At 42.2% G+C, this 14780-nt stretch overlaps 1 long non-coding RNA gene across 2 annotated transcripts in view; it reads left to right on the top strand.

The window, feature by feature from the left end:
• Nucleotides 1–419: 419 nt before the first annotated feature.
• The window catches only part of LOC137378470 (uncharacterized), an 86451-nt gene continuing 72090 nt past the window's right edge, over nucleotides 420–14780 (top strand). The window contains exons 1-2 of one of the 2 annotated variants that reach the window (XR_010976616.1): nucleotides 420–515; nucleotides 14037–14132. This is a non-coding gene — a long non-coding RNA (uncharacterized lncRNA). The remainder of the gene's footprint in view (nucleotides 516–14036; nucleotides 14133–14780) is intronic. The other variant, XR_010976617.1, reaches the window with a different exon arrangement.

The raw sequence follows: 14780 nt of genomic DNA, 5'->3' as shown, positions 1-14780 counted from the left end.
TTGCTTTCAAACTGGCATATTTCATCTAATCTCCCCTCCCCCTCCCGCACCCCCTTATTCAATTTCTCAAGTCCCTTTCCCTCCATTGCCTCCTTATTCTCTTTCTCGCCATCTGTTCCCTTCCCTCACAACCCTTTTCCACTTCCTCACCCCATTTCCCCCACCCCTGTACCTCTCCATCACCATGCTTGTGTCTGGACCCTGAGAACACGAACACCCGCGGTTATGGACCGTCCTCTCTTTTTGGTCAGTGAATTAACTTACTACCAGAGTGGGAAACCTATTTCAAAGACGCACTTTATGGACGGGAATGTACGGTGCTGTGAGTGCCTCTAGCGTTCTTAAAGACTCTTAAAATCGACCGAGTGCCAGTTTGTGGGGATTAGATAATAGTCCCACATCCTGTGGGCTGGAGTTGATGTCATTGCTGCTGGAGGGAAAGCTGATTCTGTCTTCCTTCAACGCAGGATCTCCGTTCAGTAAATGTGCTGAATTTACATTCTCCAGCACTCTTGGTATGTAAACTGCCAAACGTTTCTTTAATTTACTTTTCTGTATTTACAAACCAGGGTCTCTTTTTCTTTCAAGAAAAATGCTGCTGTCATGAGACTTTCTTTTTTCGAAGTTTGCAGCGTCACCTGAAAAGTAGTATTGGGATCTTGTAACTCACTCTTGCTTCTGTAGAAAATATTTTGTGAACGAGGAAGCATTGATCCACTCAAAGCTATTCAGCAGCCTTTCTTATATTCCTTCCCCGAATATCAGCTGGGGCTTATTTAGTAGCACTCTCGCCTGTGAATCAGGATATTGCGCATTCAAGTCCCACTCCAGAGACTTGAGCACAAAATCTAGACTGATGCTCCAGTATGGTACTGAGGTAGTGAGATACTCTGAGATACAGGGGAGAATTTTATCCTGGGGGTAGGGGTCTCAATGTCTGGAGAAACTGACACCGAGATCCCCACGTTGTCTCTTCTACATAAGGCCCACCGAAGCTTGCATAGCGCAATGGGCTGAATGGCCTCCTTCTGTGTCATAAATGACTCTATGATTTCAACGGGATCAAGGACCCCAGTGCTGGAAGTCCCGCCCTTGCAGAGCTGCCGGCCAATCAGAGGCCAGCAGCTGCAACGCTACAGTGGAGGCGGTGGCTGCTGCTGTAAATGCACCTGCTGGAGGCCCAGGAGCATCACTGGAGCCAGGCCTCCGGTAGGTCAGAATGGGAGGGGTCTCGCAGGGTTGGGGGTCACAAGGGAGGGGTGTCAGCAGCAAGGGCACGGGGGTGGCCCTCAGCGGGTTCCCCCTTTCCCAATGTCGGGTCCCTTGTTTAGGCACTAATTGCCTTTTCACGAGGGACCGCCCCACCCCCCCCCACCCCCACCCCGAGCCAGGAAGCAGACCGCATGATTTTCTGTGCCATGCTTCCCGTGCGCGACAGGGCCGCCTGTCACATGGCTAATTGCGGCTGTGGCAGGAAGAGGCCGTTAATTGGGTATTGCCCAGTTAAGGGCCTCAATTGGTGGTGGAGCAGGAAGGCCATTCACAGGCCTTCTTATGCCAGACTAAATTTTGGTGAAAGCAGGATGGTGGCAGGAACTCCCCCCCGCCCCCAGCATTCCACTGGATTTTATGCTCTCCCCCTCCAAACCTGCTGTGGGGGCGACGGGGGAGCATTAAATTCTCCCCATGCTGTCTTTTGATTTTTGAAGAACAGGGGAGTTCAGGCCCCCACCAATATCATTTAACAAAAACAGATTATGTGGTCATTATCATATTGTTGATTGTAAGAAATTGCTGTGCGCAAATTGGCTGCCATATTTCCTACATTGCAAACGTAACTAACCTTCAAAAGTACTTCATTGGCTGTCAAGTAAATTGGGACATCTTGAAAGGTGATATATAAATATACTTTTTTAACGATTCCAAATTGTCTTTATTGTTGTTGTTAATAAACCAACTTCTTTTCCTGTAGTTGAAAAATATCTACACCCAGAGGGTGGATGGAGGGACTGAAACTCACTGCTTGAAAAAATAGTGGAGGCAGAAATCCTCATCGTATTTAAAAAGTACTTGGATATGCATTTAAAGTGCTATAACATACAAGGCTATGGATCAAGAGGTGGACAGTAGGATTTGGTTGGATTGCTCCTTTTGGCCGGCACAGACATGATGGGCCAAATGGCTTCCTTCCATGCCTTAAATTCTATGTTTCTATGAGATTATCCTCCCATCAACTGTTTTGCTAATGATCTTGTGTAAAAACACCAACAAAAGTGTAACAACTAAGAAGTTTCCATAGCTAATGCGTTCTTATTTTATAGCCATTTATTATATGCTGTCAGCTGGTGATTCTGTTCTCTCTCCTCCCATAGTTATTTTAGTTCTCTTTGACTGGTTTGCTTCTTGGATGTTCCCCATCCTCCTCCCCCACTCTTACATCGTTCCTTATCTTGATTTGTTTTATTGCTGTCTACTGCCTGGACCCTAAAATAAAGTGTCTACTGTAACAAAATGATTATTCAGGATCAGGGTGAAAATGTAGGACAAATGTGAGATTAACCACTTTGGATCCAAGAAAGGCAAATTGGAATATTTTCTTAATGGTGAGAGACTGGGAGCTGTGGAAGGGCAAAGGGATTTGGGTCCCCATGTACACAGGTATAAAAAGTAATCAAAAAAGCAAATGGACCATTGGATTTTTATCTCAAGTGGGTTGAAATACGAAATTGAGGCAGTTATGCTGAATTTAGACTGGGTCAGATTCTATATGGAGTACTGTTTTGGGCACTGCACTGTAGAGATTTTAATCTTTCAATCAGGATCAACTGCAACCAATATGTTTGGTATGTTGAGTTTAATCAGCATTTAAAATGGAATATAACACACTAGTTATACAGCAAAAACATGCGACAGTGACAAGTAGCAAGTACTGGTCCAGATTAGGCAGGACCTGGCATGCGCGCAGAGCTCTTTCTGTCTTCTTCCACATCACCTCTCGGTGCCCCAAGTTGTCTTGACTTTTCGAATCACTCAGGTGTGTTGGACCAGAGTCTTCCTTGAGAATTTCGCTTCACCGCATACTGCACTGAGATCTCCCAAAGTCTCTTACTTTATTCCCTGTTTTAGGAATGGACACCTGGATGGATTATTGACAAGGGCCGGGATTTTATGTGGCCTCTGTTGGAGAAAATCCAGATTATGCCCAATTATTCAACAAATTCTCCGGACTCAGACTTTGAGGATAAACGTTTTATTCATGATATCATGGGGATCACACCTTCCCTAAAGGCGGTCCAGTGCTACTCCACAAAACAAAGGAAATCCACAACGGATATACAGTTACTCAGCCCATCCCGGCTGGACACAATCCAATCAGAATGGTTATTGATTACATACATTACACATATTACCAATTAAATTACTGATTAGGCATCATGTGGCAACATGATCAGCTTATGCCGGCCCTGATCATCAATTGATGAGCTCAGGTCCCATCCATTATCCTGAAGTCTCCCAACTGTCACTTTTAATTGGGCCTGCATTCCTGAAGGTGCCATGCAGTCTGCAGATTCACTGATAAGAGGGGCCCCCTCTCGTTATCTGTGTCATGCTGTACCAAGCTCCAACTGTGAGCTAACTAAATCTGTCCCACAGTGCCTCGGTCGAAAACTCCATTTTGTATCAATATGTGGCTATACTTTCAACTCATATATGAAAGAATAGATGTATATGTATTCACCAGGATTATATTAATCTACTTACTCAAATAACAGTTATAGAAGCAAAGACTCAACAAAACTGCACCCACAGCCCCCCTCAGGTGGAGACGGAGGCGAGGGGTCATGGAGTATCGCAACAAGTGGCAGAGAGGCAGAAGGCCCATTGCCAAGTGATCTTCCCAAGGTTGGAATAGGCCGACGATAGCCTTCCCGCCCACAGGCCAATTGAGGCCCTCAAGTGGCCTATTAATGGCCAATTAAGGGCCTCTTCCCACTGCCGCTGGGATCATACCAGCAGTGGGGGTGGGGGGGGGGATGTCTTCCGCCATGCGGGGAGGACACCTTGTACCATGAGGTGTCCTCCCTGTGGGCTTGGGGAAGGGGAGGGGGAGGTTTCCTCCTCCATGGGGCAATCTGTGGCCCATGGAGGATCCCCATCGGGAACAAGTTTACCCCCCGGGATCCCCGTCCCCCTGGGTTTAACGACCACCCTCATCTCCAGAGCATTGTGGACTGGCCCCGGCAACCCCGCCTCACTTGACTGAGGTCCGGGATTCCAGAGCTGGTCTTGGCTCCAAGGCCTCTGCAGTACCAACAGTGGCCACTGCTCACAGTGGCACTGCCAATACTGCTGAGCTGCTGACCCTCTGATTGGCTGGCAGCTCTTGGAGGTAGGCTCCCCAACTTTAAAGGGACAGGGATCCAGGAGCAAGACACTTAGCCTTGAAAACATCAGAGGATCACTTTCCCTGGCGCCGCCAACACAAAATCCAGCTCTAAGACTTTTCACCCTATAAGGATTTACCTTATTTTGAAAATAATTTGAAATGCCCTATGAAGCATCAAGTTCTTTGTCTAAACTGTAGGTTGAAAACCCCACCTTTAATGCCATTCACCTGTCATTAGCTTCTTGAGCCTTCGCACATACCTTCTGTCCTTGATCAATCACTCTTACTTCATTTTTTTCCTTATCTCATCTCAAGCTGTTCTCCTTTAGTAGTTCCAACCCCCCCAGAAACATTCCATCTCCAGTGTCAAACTAACTCACAAACGCTTCATTATCTGTATTTGTCTTATCACCATTTATTTATGTCTAAGGCCATTTCTAACAGCCATTCAGTTCAGCTGTTCTTATTTCTTATCTGATTCGCTAAAATAGGTTCTATTCTACTTCCACACAATAATTAACGTACATTTCAGCAGAGTCCTTATTAAGCAAGGTTGAATGAAAAGCCCAACACAATTTTGTATCATGGTTGTTTGTTTCAAGAATCTACCATTTGCTCTCCCACTAGGCCTTGTCTGACCATGGCCCCTTTCCAGGTTAGGTACAGCTATCATCATCTAACAATAATCACACCAGTGATATATTTCTAGAGTGACAAAACCTTGAGCAGTTTCAATAAAAACGAACCTCACAGCACTAATCCATTTCTTTACCTATTCCAGGTTGATTTTACTAGGCATATTACTAATTTCTAACAGCACCTCAGGAGCAATAAATTGCCTTGGAGGTGAAACTGCATACATTCACTGCAATTATATCAGCACTTAAAGGATTAAATTATGAGGACAGGCTACTTGTGCTTCGAAGGTTGCGGAATGATCTAATCGAGATATTTAAAATGATTAAAGGATTCAATAGCCTAAATACAGAGAAATTATTTCCTTTGGTGGAGGAATCCAGAACAAGGGAGCATAATATTAAAATTAGAACTAGTCATTTAAGAGTGAAATCCGGAAGCACCTTCTAAACTGTTCTAAAATGTAATATATTAATAGTTTAAATGTGTGTGTTTAATTGGAGTGCAGCGAACTATCTCAATAGGGAGAAAGCAGTAATTCGGAATAATAGGATGTTTAATAGCCTTAAGACATTTTTAAAAGTGAGGCTATCAAGAGAGAATTGTGCTGGTGGCTATTTGTAGTAAAATTGTAAACACATTCTTTTATAACACATGTGCTACTTGTTATGACCCAACCATAAGAATTAATATACTTATTAATATACATGTTGGATCTCATTAATTCAGGCACTTGTGTATAATAAAAGTGAAATACTGCAGATGCTGGAAATCTGAAATAAAAACAGAAAGACTTGAAATACTCAGCAGGACAGGCAGCATCTGCAGAGAGAGAAGCAGAGTTAACGTTTCAGGTCTGTGACCTTTTATCAGAACTGGCAAAGATTAGAAAAGAGTTAGGTTTTAAGCAAGTGGGGTGGGGGTGGTGGGGAAGAGAACAAAGGGGATGGTGTGTGATAGGGCAGAGGGCAGGAGAGATTAAATAACAAAGCTGTCCTGGGACAAAGGCAAAGAGTGTGTTAATGCTTGTGGTGAAAGACAAAGCATTAACAGACAGAGTGCTAATAGCAGAATAAGGAGCAGCTCTGTTTACATGAAAAACAGGAACATGGTTAAAAAATAAAATACAATAAAAAATATAGAAATATAAAAAGAAGGCCAGTCATGCTCTGAAGTTATTGAACTCAATGTTCAGTCCACAAGGCTGTAGAGTGCCTAATCAAAAGATCTGGCTTGTGTATGTTGTGTGTAAAATAGTTAGCTAATGCAGAGGGGTTTTGGCAGTGGCGATGTTAAGTTAGGAACTAATTGGTATTTTTGAAAGGTGATGTCACATTGATGAGGAAGACATTGAAGAAATACATCTTCTTTGAAAACACCTTTAATTTTTGTCCTGTCTAACTATTTTGACAACAGCAACTTCAGCGCCTTTTAACGTAGTAAAATGTCCCAAGGCCCTTCACAGGCGTATTATCAAATAAAATTTGACACTAAGCCACATCAGGAGATATTAGGACAGGTGAGAAAAACTTAGCCACAGTGTGTTTTGAGAGTGGTGGATCACTCAGGGAGGGAATTTCAGAACCTAGGGCCCAGACAGTTGAAGGCATGGCCACCAATAGTGAAGCGATTAAAATTGGGGTCAAGCAGCCAGAATTGGAGAAGTGCAGAGGTCTTGGAGGGTGGTAAGGCTGGAGGAGGTTACAAAGTTAGGGAGGGGCGTGGTCATAGAAGGATTTAAAAACAAGTGTGAGACTTCTAAAATCAAAGCAATGCTGGACTGAAAGCCAATGTAGGTCAACAAGCACAGGGGTGATGGGTGAACAGGACATGGTTTGAGTTAAGATGCAGGTAGCAAAGTTTTGGATGAGTTCAAGTTTATGGAGGGTGGAAGATGGAGGGCTGGCCATGAGAACATTGGGATATTTTTTAAAAATTTGAATAGGACTGTGTTCAAATTCATCCTTTCCAGTTTTCAATCTTACAAAAATATGACTCAGTATCAAACACATAGGGCTGGATTTTACCAGCCCCTCGATGTCATGGATCATTGTGGGGAGACCTGTAAAATACTTGCGGGAGTGGCCCACCATGACCCACAATGCCAAAAAGACCCCACCGCATATTACCAGCGGCGGCTGCCTTGATATCGAGAGCAGTCATTCTCACATCACCTCTGGAATTCAGCTCTTTTATCCATGCTTGGACCAAGGCTATAATAATGTTTGGAGCTAAGTGCTCCTGGCAGAACCCAAACTGAACATTGGTGAGCATGTTATTAGTGCCTGAGTAGTGGTTGGTAGCACAGGTGACCATCTCTTCCATTACTTTCCTGATGATCAATGATTTCCTCCTGACTGGGCAATAATTGGCCAGATTTGATTTGTCCTGCTTTTTGTGGACAGGGAATTTTCCAGTTTGTCATGTAGATGCCAGTATTGTAACTCTACTGGAACAGCTTAGCTAGATGCATGTCTAGTTGCAAATGCTTCAGCCTCGTATTTTGCACTCGTGTGCTGGGCTTAGACATCATTGAGGATTGGGATGTTCACTGAGCCTTTCCTGTTAGTTGTTTAATTGTCCACCATCATTTACAACTGGATGTGGCAGGACTGAAAAGCTTTGATCTGATTCATTGATTGTGGGATCACTTAGCTCTATCTATAGCATGATGCTTCATGTTTAGAATGCATGTAGTCCTGTATTGTAACTTCACCAGGCTGGCACCTCTTGTAGCTATGGTAGATGCTGCTCCTGACATGCTTATCTACATTCCTCATTGAACTAGGGCTGGTCCCCTGGCTTGATGGTAACGGTGGAGTCAGGAATATGCCGGGCCATAAGGTTACAGATTGTGGAGGAGTACAATTCTGCTGCTGCTGATGACCCACAGCGCCTCATTGATGCCCAGTTTTTGAGCTGCTAAATCTATCCCATTTATCCTGATGCTAGTGCCACACAACATGATACAGAGTGTCCTCAGTGTGAAGATGGAAGTTTGTCTCCACAAGAATGTCACGATGGTTACTCCTATCTATACTGTCATGGACAGATGCATCTATGACAGGTAGATTGGTGAGAATGAGGTCAAGTAGGATTTTTCCTCATGTTGGTTCTCTCACCACCTGCTGCTGGCCCAGTCTGGTAGATATGTCCTTCAGGACTCAGTCAACTCTGTCCGTAGTGGTGCTTGCAAGCCACTCTTGGTGATGGACATTGAAGTTCCCCAACCAGAGTACGTTCTGTGCCCTTGGCACTCTGTGCTTCTTCCAAGTGGTGTTCAACATGGAGGAATACAGTTTCATCAGCTGACGAAGGACTGTAACTGATAATCAGCAGGAGGTTTCCTTGCTCACGTTTGACCTGATGCCATGAGACTTCATGGGGTCTGGTGTCAACGTTCAGGTTTCCCAAGGCCACTCCTTCCTAGCACTTGTGGTGGGTCTGTCTTGTTGATTGGATGTACACAGGGATGGTTGTGGATGAGTCTGGAATATTGGCTGCAAGGTATGATTTTGTAAGTTTGATTATGTCAGCTGTTCCATGACTAGTCTGTTGGAAAGTTCTGCCAATTTTGGCACAAATTCCCAGATGTTAATGAGAAAGATTTTGCAGGGCTAACGGCTGGGTGTGCCTTTGTTGTATCCATTGCCTAGGTCGATGCTGAGTGGTCCATCTGGTTTTGTTATAGTCTTTTGTAGCAGTTTTGATAGAACTGAGTAGCTTGCTAGGCCATTTCAGAATGCAGTTAAGTTTCAGATTAATGTTCATTTTTAGAACTAAAGAATTTTTCTTACTTCTGCTCGAATAAACCTAGGATCTCAAGAATTTAAGATGATATATTGAAAGATTAAAATTTCTTTTATATCCAGTGATAGAGATTACAACTCAAATTAACAGATTATATTGACAAGATAATTGATGGTTAGACGGTTGTCAAGAAAATCCTATATGTCAAATGAGAAATATTAATTTCATCTGTTGGAAACTTACATTAGACTTTTAATGGAGAAAATCTTGCAGTTAACTTTAAAAAAAAACTAGCAGCCAAGATGGCCACCACAATTTGCATCTGAAACACCTTTTTATATTCAAAAGATCCACCTGGAGCCAGAGGTTTGAGCAGCATAGACCCAGGACAATGGCTTGCTGTAAGTGATTAAATTACTGAAAGGCTGCGTTTGCTGACAATGCAACCACTAGATGGCACAGTACTTGCACATGTGCAGATGCAGGCTGGAACGTCAGTGTCAGTGACGTTCAGGCAGCTGCCAGGATTAAAGATGGCGCTGCTCAATTTATCACAAGAAATGCTTACGGTTAGATTGTTCTAGCAAACTAACCTTACATTGAGTTAGTTGGAAGCCCAGTAATATGCTATGTGGTTATAGGATACTAACTGTAATCCTCAGATCCATTTAATATTCCAGTAATCCTGTTAAATACAAAAGGAATTTTATGATTGCATTTCCATTGGAAGAGAGTGAATTAGCACCCTGATGGATGGAAAGGAAAATCGGGCAGAGTATAAAATGTGCTGCCAATTCGTTATTGTGATTCGTTTACATGACTGACCAGGACTGATTTCACCCGAACGCAGACTCTCACTCCCGTCCCAACGGCCACTCTGCCCCCTCGGCAACTCGCTTTCTCCCCCTCCACACCAGCCGCTTCCCCCCCCTCAGCTGCACACTCCAGTCTTCGCTGCTCCCCCTTTGTTCCCCTCTCCTCTGCACCCCGCTCTCCGGCCGCTCGCACCACACTTCCCGCCCCCCTCCACAGCTCCAGCCACTAGCTCCATGCCACGCTTCTTCCCTCCACTCGGTCATTCGCTCCCACGTTTGCTCGATCTCAATGCACCGCCCGAAGAGGTAAGGGGTGACGGGGCGACGTAGGAGCGAGTGCCGAGAGGAGGGAAGTGGCGCAGCATGGAGCTAGCGGCTGGTGGGGGGGAGTGTGGGAAAGTGTCGCGCAAGGGGCTGGAGAGCGAGGTGGTGCGAAGCGAGGAGCGGGGAACAATCGGCCGGGGGAGTGGGGGGGAGCAGCGATTCTGGAGCGATGGGGGGGAAGAGCTCCAGCCTCAAAGTCTCCCATTCAGCCGCTAGCTCCAGCCAAGTGGGGGCCTGGATACCTGATGACGCTGCATCGTGCATGCGCGAAGATGGACCAGGTGCGGATACACGATGACGATGGCGCTGCGCGGTGACATCATCCCGCGCATGCACCACTTAGTCCTGGCAAGATGTAGCTGTCCATGTGCGCAGCTTGGCTCACCCTGATGATGTCAGCGGGCGACTGCGTTGTCAGGAATCATTTTGTTACCTAAAATGGCTTCATTAGCATGGTAGTCAAGGCAATCCTAACACATTGCTTTTGAAAGAGTAGCTAATGGTCCAAAATTGTAACTGAAGTTTCAAGATTCATCATCACGAATTGCTGAAGAGTAAACAGAAAAATAAAACAAAAAAAATTCATTAACCTGCATCACGTTACAACATTTAATTAAGTAAGACGGCACAGCTGTTCAGGTTAGAATTTACATGCCAAAATATGCATAAATTTACAAAAAGATCAAGTGACACACAACCTATTTCAAGTAGATGTTAAGAGGCCAGATGGTTCTGACAATACATTTTACAGATTAAAAAGGTACCATTTTCTGTTGCATATTTCAACTGGATACAAAACAGTTGATGGTACATGAAACGCTGAAGCAGTGACTCATTGTAAATGTAGGATACAGGCTCCTGACTACATTTGAGTGCATGTGATCGCTGCCATAAAGTTCTTAACTTAAACAAGTTCTTAAAAATAAGGGGGAAGCTAAGGGCGAGATGTCAATTATGTAAAGCCAATGGTGGAGTGATGTAAATTGGCCAGCAAGTTCTGGAGATTCACAACTCATGGCGTATCTCTTAATCGCTGTTAAATTCTGGCCAATGCACATTAATAATGGCATGTGCCATTAAAGAACTAGAGGGGAAACGGGGAGAAATGATTTCACGGATGGTTGTTATGCTCTGGAACATGCTACCTGAAAGGATGCTGGAATCAGATTCCATAGGAATTTTCAAAAGACAATTGAATATGTATTTGAAGAGAACTAATTTATAGCATTATGGGGAGAAAGCTGGGGTGTGGAATTAAATTGGACAGCTCTTTTAAAGAGCCTGCAGAAGCACAACATACTGAATGGTTCCCTTCTGTGCCATATGATTCTATAAGAGAGACAAATTGAGACAGAAAGGAAAAGTTTAAAAAAAAGTTAAAATTTCAACAACAATTAAAACCCAAAGAAATTAGACTCCATATTTGTAATGGTTTCCTTTTCAGTGCCAAAATAGTTGACTGGCAGTAACTAACACTCATTACATCGTTAAAAGGGTACTTGGACTGAAATGAACAAGACAACTTTATCTGTGGGGAATTTAGTTCATAACTACCTCACAAAAACATCACCTTCTTGCCAATGAATGCATTTCAATGGTGAGTCAGACCATGACAGGCTGTTTTCATGAAGCTAAAGCCAATGCAGTACATCTTCAGACAGCAAATTTTAGATTTCTGCATTTAACCACACTATTGCTATTACCTGAAATTGCAGTAGCATTTATGCATAAGCAATGGCGAGCACTATAAAATAAACTGCACAAAGCATTTTGTAGTTTTTTCAATTTCTTGTATATTTTATTTAAATATCATTGACCAAGCAATTATAAATTGGATAACACCAGTTATGAGTGTGCAGGACTTTTTGAAAAGGAAACAGGCCTTTCGAGATGAAATGATTCGCTAAACACAAAACAATCCTGTGGTGGATGTAATAGCATCTGAGTTTCCCAAATTGAATCATTCATTTTCTCAGCAGTGGCATCCTTTCACCTGTTAAGTAAACAAAATCCTTTGAGTATAAAGGTACATTGTCTCTGCTGTTAACACTTTGTTTTGGCAATTGCTAATTCTGATAAAGAATTGAAAAAAATGCAGTGCTTTGATAGCTCTTTTGAACTACATTTTTATTTAACATCATTGTGTTGAGTTTCAGTAATGGATTCCAGCTAGCTAATCATCCATATATTTGGAAGGACATCTGTTAAATGTAACTTCCGTTTACTCTTTTGGCAGCCAATAACGCTACAGAAAGTATTGTTCAGATATGGCTTTGGAAACTTTCCAAAGTCATGTTTTTACAATACTGGACAACTTATTCCCTTTCAACATACTGATTGAGTTAAGGTTTTAATTCTACCCCTCCACAAGCATATGTCGGTATGTGTCTAATACAGTGTAATCCCCTGAAAAGTATGGCTTGCCATGTCACTTTCTTTTTAAGAAGCTCATGAGCTTATTATTGCAATTTTGTGTGGTCTTATATTTACTGTGAAAAGAGCAATTAACCTTCTATCCTTTTATTTCCCCACACTTCTGACCAGAGTCTAAGTGGAAAGCTTTTTTCATTCTTCAATATTCCTTATGAGTCAACTTGAAATCCTTCATAAAAATACTGCTGTACTCTTAAAAATCTTTTAAACAGACTTCTAAAAATATCTATATTTCTTCTTTCTTCCCCCTTTCATTATCCAACACAACAACATTTGACACAAAAACAAAATACTGCAGATGCTGGAAATCGGAAATAAAAACAGGAAATGCTGGAAGTGGAGAGATAAACTGTGTTAATGTTTCACGTTGATGATCTCCTCTAAGTACTCTAGCTGCAAATGAAAATCAGCACTGGAAAGATATTTTGCAAATCCAGTGGCAGAAAGTCAAAGTTTTTAACTTCAAATTTTGTTTTTGCTTTTAATTTTCTGTGAATTTAAATAGATGAAATTAAGTACCACTGTACCAAGCTTCCAACAGCATAAGTACCAATAACTTGCCAGGTTAACCAAGTCTGGAGAAGGCCTGTCCTTGGGTTGACAGTGCAGTTTATCAAATGCCTTAAAAAATGAATAAGAGACTATTCTAGAGAGGAAAATAAATTGGAAATAATGGTACATCAATTAGAAAATGAAAAGGTCGTTAGTGTGGGAAAAGTGACACTGGCTTCATGCATATCCTTGAAAACTGAAGGCAGGATGCTGAGGATAGCATGTGACTAGGCTAAATTTAGAAAACAATGAAGAACAAAACATCAAGAATGCTCACTTATGCAAAGAAGTCCAACTCTCAAGGATACAATGAAGAATATTGGCAGCTGAATAATCCATTTTTTTGTGAAACCAGACAAGTTAGAAGATTAAATAATCCAATATAATTAGCTAAGAAACTACTTAATTTATTTATTATTTTTAATTTTTTTTTATTTATTTAGAGATACAGCACTGAAACAGGCCCTTCGGCCCACCGAGTCTGTGCCGACCCAATTATACTAACCCTACAGTAATCCCATATTCCCTACCACCTACCTACACTAGGGGCAATTTACAATGGCCAATTTACCTATCACCTGCAAGTCTTTGGTGGTGGGAGGAAACTGGAGCACCGGGCGAAAACCCACGTGGTCACAGGGAGAACTTGCAAACTCCGCACAGGCAGTACCCAGAATTGAATGCAGGTCACTGGAGCTATGAGGCTGTGGTGCTAACCACTGTGCCACTGTGCCGCCCCTAATGAGACTTGAATGCATTTCTACTTACAATTTAGCCTAAGGAGATAAGTGCTGGCAAGTTTAGCTGAATTTCTTTACAATGTCAATAAATTGATGCTGCCCTAAAGGACTTCTTTCCTGAATCGTCCTGCAGCTGGGTTGCAATAAGGGTTAGCAACAGTAGAACTTGGTGCATCTTCATCTTAGTCCTAAAATTCTGAAAGTCCTTTATGACCAGGGATCTAGTCCACTGAAATTAGCCTCAGACAAAAATATGTCATAAGGCCTGTTTGTGACATATTTTTAGTTTATTGCCTCCCCTCTCCCCACACCATGTTGTATGCCTGTTATATAGTCAAAATATCCTATTTTTCTTATTCGTTCTATAAATTCAAGTAAAACACTAATCTCATTATTTAGGTTGAGCTGATGGAAGTCCATTACACAGACCTGATAGCAAAGGGTAATCTTTAAAAGCAAGAAATTATACTGATGTATTAAAGTACCAATTTACAGGTATGTTGCTTTTAACTGTTTCCTTGTACAAGAGCTTTTAGTACATTTACAACTTCGTTTTCTTGTAATTTATCCTATAGATCATATTTTAAAATTATGCATATTGATTGCAATTGTATAAAACTTCTGTTGGAGATGGCAGGTCCTCTATGGCACACATATATTTGCAACATAAAATCTTATTCCACAGTTACAAAATTCCCATTTGCAAGTATTTTGCTCAATTTTTCATAACATTTAATATTTCACTAATTCCCTAACACTAACTAAACTTCCTTATTTTATCTTCAGCAGTGACAGGTAAGACTAACATGCAGTGCTCAGATGCTGAATAGGTTATGTATTCACTTTTCTATAGGGTATGTCTTGGTTTCTGTTGGGACGTAATTGTAGAGTGCCAAGTTTTGAGGATTAAAATTCCTCATTAATAAACAGTTCTGTTTTTAACATTACATTTCTTGAAAGAAATGTTTTATTTAAAGTTAGTTTTTGTATATGTTTTTTCAAACTCAGTTAACTTCCCCAGGCCCAGATGAGATGTATCCCAGACTGTTATGTGAGGCAAAGGAGGAGATAGCAGGGGCTCTGACACAAATATTCAAATCCTCTGTGGCCACAGGAGAGGTACCAGAGGACTGGAGGACAGCA

The sequence above is a fragment of the Heterodontus francisci genome, chromosome 16 (assembly GCF_036365525.1).
Source record: "Heterodontus francisci isolate sHetFra1 chromosome 16, sHetFra1.hap1, whole genome shotgun sequence".
In the NCBI taxonomy this organism is placed as follows: Eukaryota; Metazoa; Chordata; class Chondrichthyes; order Heterodontiformes; family Heterodontidae; genus Heterodontus; species Heterodontus francisci.
This window is presented reverse-complemented; position numbering and strand designations above follow the sequence as displayed.